The 7,500-nt window shown below is 45.2% G+C and overlaps 1 protein-coding gene across 4 annotated transcripts in view; it reads right to left on the bottom strand.

Annotated features, from left to right (window-relative positions):
* Window positions 1-7,500, bottom strand: part of LOC143028277 (uncharacterized) — a 1,448,808-nt gene that overhangs the window by 456,142 nt on the left and 985,166 nt on the right. The gene's annotated exons all lie outside the window — the stretch shown is intronic.

Here is a 7,500-nt window from a genome sequence, read left to right as displayed (position 1 = left end):
AGACAGTTTCAATTTGATTTGAATTCAAATTTTTGAAAATTAACGGTCAACGTAACGGTCCTATCACGGTGACATAACCGTTTGAGATGATGGAGGGTGTTCATTCCTTCTGGCTTTTTCATTGTATCAACACATAGCCGTACGCACCATTCTCTCCTCCACACGCTACTCAGTTCAAAGATAAACAGCGTAATAAATCTTGCTATTGCCTAACAAATATTGATATAGCCTAACAAACATTGATATTGCGTAGTAAATATTGACACTGCCTAGCAAATTGTAATATTAAATAATACATTACGGCGGTACTCTTATCCCCCACCACAGAAGCCTATGAAAAACTTACTAAATAAATATTCCAACTGTTTTAACCTAATTTCAGCTTACACGAACTGAACTGCCATTTAATTTAGAACTTAATCTCAGTGCCTCTGTAATGTTTTCTGTTTCTCAATAACAAGCCCCGGGGGTATGACCCCGGGGGGAATCTGGGGGGGGGAGGTTATTCACATTTCATAATTGCACACATTGCAAGGACGGCCCCGTCAACTTTGCAAATATTGGAGAATCCGATGCAACGAGTAATTATTATTTTTAATGATACAATTAGACGAGTCCGGAAATCTAACAATATTTATACTTTATTCTGGTTAACCCCAAGCGATTTTGTTCATTTAACAGGCTGAGGGGACCTGAACTACTTGCAACAACGATGTAGTTGCAATCTCACTGTCCACATCAATATATACTCACTCTCACTATCGCACTCACGATAACACTCACGGAATGCAGCCGCTTACTCCCACGTCCTGAATGATGTACTCTCACGGTCCTAATCAATGCAATCTTTCACTCTCACGGTTACGTAACATGTGTACTCACTTTTATGACTAATACATTTTCTCAGAATCTCACGGTTCCAAAATTAAGCCCACTCGTTCTCACGGTCCTAACCACACTTGTCACTCTCTCTCTCTTCATGTAGTCACTCACGGGTATATTCCGTGCTATTGCAAATGTTCACTTGCGTAATATACTCACTCTCACGGCACTGGAGCCTCCAACTCTCACGCTACACTCTCACCATCCCTACTAATATACCCAAGTCACTCACGGGCATACCTGACGCTGTGGCACTCTCACTGTCCCAACTAGTATACTCACTCTCACGGGGGAGAACACTGCAGTCCCTCACGAACTCTCACGAGGAACACAATAGGTTCCCATTCCCCTCATCCCATCGCCACCTGCGGGCGAGCGCATCACTTCAGTATGAAAGCTCCCCCCCACCACACCTTTCTCCCCTCCCACCTCCACCATCTCCAACACTACCTTTATTATCTCCATCACTACCTTCAACATCACTTCCACTATTCCTATCACCTCCACCTCCATCATCTCCAACACCAATTCTACCTCCATCTCCACCACTACCTCCACCCCCATCATCTTCAACACTTCCTTTACTATCTCCACCACCATCTCCACTATTCCTATTATCTCCAACACTACATCCATTATCTCCACCATCTCCATTACTTCCACCACCATCTCCAACACTACCTCCACCTCGACTACTATTACCTCCACCTTTATCACCATCTACACTTCCTCCATTTCCACCTGCGTCACTATTTCCACCTTCACCATCTCCAACCCTACTATCCACGCTTCCTTCACCATATCTACCTCCTACACCATCTACTAACTTCCCTCTCCCTATCACCATCTCTCTCTCTCGGAGAGAGAGAGAAAAAAAAAAAAATCCACTACCATGCTACTCCACCCAAGGTTCTTCCCACCTACACCCATCCACTTTGGATCTGATCCACTCCACCCTTCCCCCCCCCCTCCCGTCTCATCGCATGTGGGCCTCCAACACGGCGACACAGATTATGTGGTGATGTAGAACAGAGGACCCTCGCGTGAACATAATCTCAACCAAGACCCCGACTTGAATAAATATATACACTAAAAAAAATTCTTGTGTAATACATATGAAAAAATATATGTATATATATATATATACTCAAAAAAATTCTTGTGTAATACATATGAAAAAATTATAATATATACATATATATATATATATATATATATATATATATATATTCTTATTAACAACATTACCTTATTTCCAATTTAATTCCTTGCAAACACGATCGAGATGGCTGAGTTGGTTAAGTCACTCTCCATTGTTACGTATCAGCTAGGTTCGAGTCCTCAGCCTGACAGCGTCTCTGTTTCCGAATATGCTTCCATCGAGCTACATACTACTTTTAGTCTCGGTCGTGTTTCCAAGGAATTAAAATGGAGATAAGATATAGTGGTTGAGAAGAATATCTGTGTACTGGGGACCATTCAATATTTGTTAATATATATATATATATATATATATATATATATATATATATATATATATATATATAATATATATATATATATATATATATATATACTGTATATATTCCTTTCAGTTAACTTGCACCTCTTCTTTACCTCTCTGACTCCACCTCTTCGGGGCAATATCATCTCCAAGGATAGAAACGCTGGTTGTCGCCCATGAAATACTACAGTTTCATTGTACTGACAATGAGAGAGAGAGAGAGAGAGAGAGAGAGAGAGAGAGAGAGAGAGAGAGAGAGAGACGGACAGAGGGAGAGAGTATGCTTGACCAAGCCTAAAATTGCACCATCACCTGAATCTCTTTCACTATTTCAGATTTGTGTTACATTCTGCAATTTAATTCAGCGAGAGGGGGGGGGTAGGGGGAACCCCTCGGTATGGAGAGGCGCCTCACAGGTGAATAAAATCGCCTGGCGACACATAGGGTGACTACAAGAGGGATTTGTCATCGCTGATGTGTTGTCTCCACAATTCTTCTCCGTTACTGACGGAGGTAATTACTGGCGGGGATTCACGGGCGTTTCTTTCCTAATGGACAGTATCGCACGGCTACTGAGCTCGTACCTTCTTGGCCATGACCAGCGCTTCTATCCTTGGCGAGGTTTTCGCACCGAAGAGGTGGAAATGTCATCGAGGTAGCAAAAGAGAGAGAGAGAGAGAGAGAGAGAGAGAGAGAGAGAGAGAGAGAGAGAGAGAGAGAGAGAGAGAGAGAGAGAGAGAGAGAGAGAGAGAGAGAGAGAAACACTCTTTTGTGGGTAGATATTAGTCACCAATCATAACAATTCTGTGTGGTTCTGGTCCGTAGGGGTGTCTCTAAAGTCACTAAAACAATGACTACATAAAACCTGTGCAGTCAACAGCCTATTCTTGGGGCTACTGAACTAAGGAGAACGTAATACTCGTATAAAAACGATATTCCCTTTCCAGAAACCCTTACCTCACACAAGCAACCAACACCTTATCCATTTTGCACACACACACACACACACACACACACACACACACATGTACGTATTCTGTACGAACATATCCTTGTGTTGTGAAACTTCCTTCCGCACTCTGGTGCTGACGAGTGTGGGGGAAGGGGGGTAGAGTGACTTTTTTGGGGGGAGGGGGAGAGGAAGGAAGAGATTCACGCGTGTTAGTCCGGGATTAATTTAGGTCATAACTGGAGGAAGAAAAAAAGTACCGCTGTCATGCTTCTAGTAAAACTGGATAAATTACGTTGATTACAATATATTATTATTGTATAAATATGTCTTGGGTCAAATTCCCCAACTCCACAGAGATAAAGATAGATAAACTGACAGACCGATACAGTAACAACTGAGAACGAGAACGAGAGAATAAAGAGGAAAGAAGAGATAACAAGAGATAACAAGAGAGAGAGAGAGAGAGAGAGAGAGAGAGAGAGAGAGAGAGAGAGGGGAGAGAGAGAGGGGAGAGAGAGAGGGGAGAGAGGGAGGGGGGAGAGAGAGAGAGAGAGAGAGAGAGAGAGAGAGAGAGAGAGAGAGAGAGAGAGAGAGAGAGAGAGAGAGAGAGAGAGAGAGAGAGAGAGAGAGAGAGAGAGAGAGAGAGAGAGAGAGAGAGAGAGAGAGAGAGAGAGAGAGAGAGAGAGAGAGAGAGAGAGAGCACACACCTCCCCGGGCCCGGAGTCCTGCCCTTGCAAAATAGCCCCGGGCAGACACTATCCCCGACCACCACCACAGGTGTCCTCCTCCTCCTCCTCCCCCCGTCCCCCCTCCCACAGTGCCATTGTTCTTTTCGGGGCCTCCCGCTCGCCCTCCATTCCCTCCCACATCGCCCCATTGTTGCCCCATGGGTGGAGGGCCCGCCCCGCTTAATACGGACAAGAGACCCAAATCGTCAGCTTTTTTAATCCATTATGTTGATTGCAATCTGGGGTATTTATATAATAGTCCAGCTCTCACCAGGTGATTTTATTCATTTAAAGGTATCCCATCCATAAGGATCTTGTGATGATTTCAAAATGTTGAGTAACGCCAGATTAAAAAAAAAAAAAAAAAAATCTACCGCAATCAATGTGTTGTTAATACCTTGATATATACGCTGACTGCCCCCAATTGGGACACACATATCACAGTTGCCACCATAATATTTTATTCAGCTTCTTCATAAATAAACGAGTGAATAAAGTGGTACGTAAATTATTGTCGCCACTAATCTCTCTCTCTCTCTGTATTCCGGGTAATGTTTATAATTTTTCTCTGGTTGCCGCCAAACTATTTTATTCGTCTTTGTATAACTCGAAAGACTTAATAAACTATGAGGAATTCCTAATGTATATAAATAGAGAGAGGGAGAGGAGAGAGGAGAGAGAGGGAGTGAGGAGAGGGCGAAAGAGGGAGGGAGAGGGCGAAAGAGGGAGGGAGAGACCCCAACAGCAGGTCGAGCATAGCTGCGATCAAGGTCATCACCTTTGCCCAACGTGTTGGGGCATCCAGGGTAAGTACAGTCACGATGGGAATCAACATGCCACGCGACAAAGATTAAAAAAAAATATGTGCACACACATGTAAGCGTGTACACAAAAACGGGCACACACGGACAGAGGTACACACACGTGTACATACACGCGCGCGCGTAGGGGAAGAACGTAAAAAATAGTCCTTGATAACTAGTTGTACATCAAAACTTCTACTACCGCGTTGGTGCTATCGGACTTAGGCTTAAGAGGGGCACGCCCTGACGCTAACACCCGCCTTTAGAATCATCACCACCACCACCATCACCACCACTAACGCCATCATTATCAATTCTATCATTATCATCACCGCCACTATCATTATCATCATCACCACCACCACCACCATCATATCATCATCACCACCACTACTACCATCATCATATCACCACCATCACTACTAGCATCATATCATCACCACCACTACCATCATCACCACGACCACCACCATCATTATCATATCATCATCACCATTACTACCATCATCATCACCACCATCATCATTATCGTCAACATTCTGTTCACTACTGAACGTTGGTATCACCTAATCCCCCATTGTGAGTCGCAGGACCGTGCCAATATTTGCCATGATACTCCTGCAAACTTCTCTGGACCTGAATACGACATACATACGCATCTAACAAATTCCTCTCAGCAATTAGTCCCTAGACATTTCCTCGTACAACAAATACATAAACAAATTAAATCAATCAATCAAATGATTTTCAATCGTTCAACCATGGAAACAGATCTGTGGTTCATGACTGCACCAAGACAGGATCTTTATGAGCGTTTGTGACCTTCTTCCCCCGCCCCCCGGCCCAGCTCCGCCCCGGCTGCGCCGCATCGCATCAAACTCTCGACCCCGTTTCGATGCACGTGACCCAACATCAACACATCCCAACAATGGCGCCACACACACACACACACACATACATGTAGTCTACACGGCCGAACACACACGCATATACAGTAGATGTATAACACACACACACACGTTACATAATCATTTCATCGGCACAAACATTCCTTAAACTGTGTCATCATTTGTCAACAGATCTTTACCCAATTTTGGAGAGGGAGAGGGAGGGGGAGGGAGAGAGAGGGGGAGGGAGAGGGAGAGGGGGAGAGAGAGAGAGAGAGAGAGAGAGAGAGAGAGAGAGAGAGAGAGAGAGAGAGAGAGAGAGAGAGAGAGAGCGAGAGAGAGGGGGGGAGAGGGGGGAGGAAGAGGGAGGGAGGGAGGGAGGGAGAGGGAGGGAAAGAGGAAAGAGGGAGAGAAAGAGAGGAAAAGAGGGAGGGAAAGGAGGAAAAGAAAGGGTGTGGGCTCCTTTCTGGGGTAATATCTGGAGAGTATCGTTGCATCACGTGTATGTGTATATTATATATATATATATATATATATATATATTATATATATATATATATATATAACGCCTATCTGAAAACTGGCTTCAGTATACTGGACATTCATCTATGCATTTACTCATGCGCTCTCGCTACATCCACTGTCACTATCAATTGCAACTATCAGCTCTCACGAGCAACTATCACAACTATCACGCGTACTCTCACCCAAGACTCCCAGGTCAGTTTATTAGACTTCGTCTAGACTATTTTCATGAGCAAGATCCACTCCCTCACCCATCCCCTGCTAACTATTAGCTAAAGCCGCTAACTTAGCGTCTTTCCACTAATTACGGTAACGAGCAGTAAAGTGTCGCCCCCTCTAACTAGAGAAGCGTCAGCTAGTAGTAATAATGATGCTGTCTCGTGTTTCGGTGCCCGCGACCTCGTGGTTCCTCGACTGCCGGCAACGGTCCTCTGGGGTCTCCCATAGGTCACTCTCTCTCTTAGAAGGACAATCTGTTTTTATGTCATTCACTCAGAGTAACAGGAGGAGAAAGAGAAGGAAGAAGAGGAAGAAGAAGAAGGAGGAGGAGGAGGAGGAGGAAGAGGAGGAAGAAGAGGAGGAGGAAGAGGAGGAAGAGGAGGAAGAAGATGAACAGGAGGACGAGGAATAGATGGTTTCCAGGATATATATATAAAAATGTGCCGCCGTTCGTCAGGCTAAACTCTATTAAGTACGTCACAGGCCTGAAGGGGTCAAAATGGGCACAAACATTGGTCCCAACGACCTGTCGGGTACTCCACAACCTGTGGGTTACTCCACGACCTGTTGGGAACTCCACGACCTGTTGGGTACCTCAACGACCTGTTGGGTACCTCCACGACCTGTCGGGTACTCCACGACCTGTCGGGTACTCCACGACCTGTCGGGTACTCCACGACCTGTCGGGTACTCCACGACCTATTAGGTAACCCCCCCACACACACCTTTCGGCCTATCGGGTATCCCACCAACGATCTGTAAGGTACCACCCCATCCCCGACCTGTAGGATACCCCCCTACGACCTACGGGGTACCCCACGACCTGTCGCCTACCCGACGACCGGCCGAGGACCTTGTGTGTGTGTGGGCGGAAGACCATTTTCCTCTCCCGTCGTATGACTCACTCCCCTTCCATACGGAATACATTGAGAAGACTACACACACACACTCACACACACTCACACACACACAAACACACACACGTTACCTCAATCTTTTG

Source organism: Oratosquilla oratoria, chromosome 9, assembly GCF_046742065.1.
Source record: "Oratosquilla oratoria isolate Oo_2021 chromosome 9, ASM4674206v1, whole genome shotgun sequence".
Lineage (NCBI taxonomy): Eukaryota > Metazoa > Arthropoda > Malacostraca > Stomatopoda > Squillidae > Oratosquilla > Oratosquilla oratoria.
This window is presented reverse-complemented; position numbering and strand designations above follow the sequence as displayed.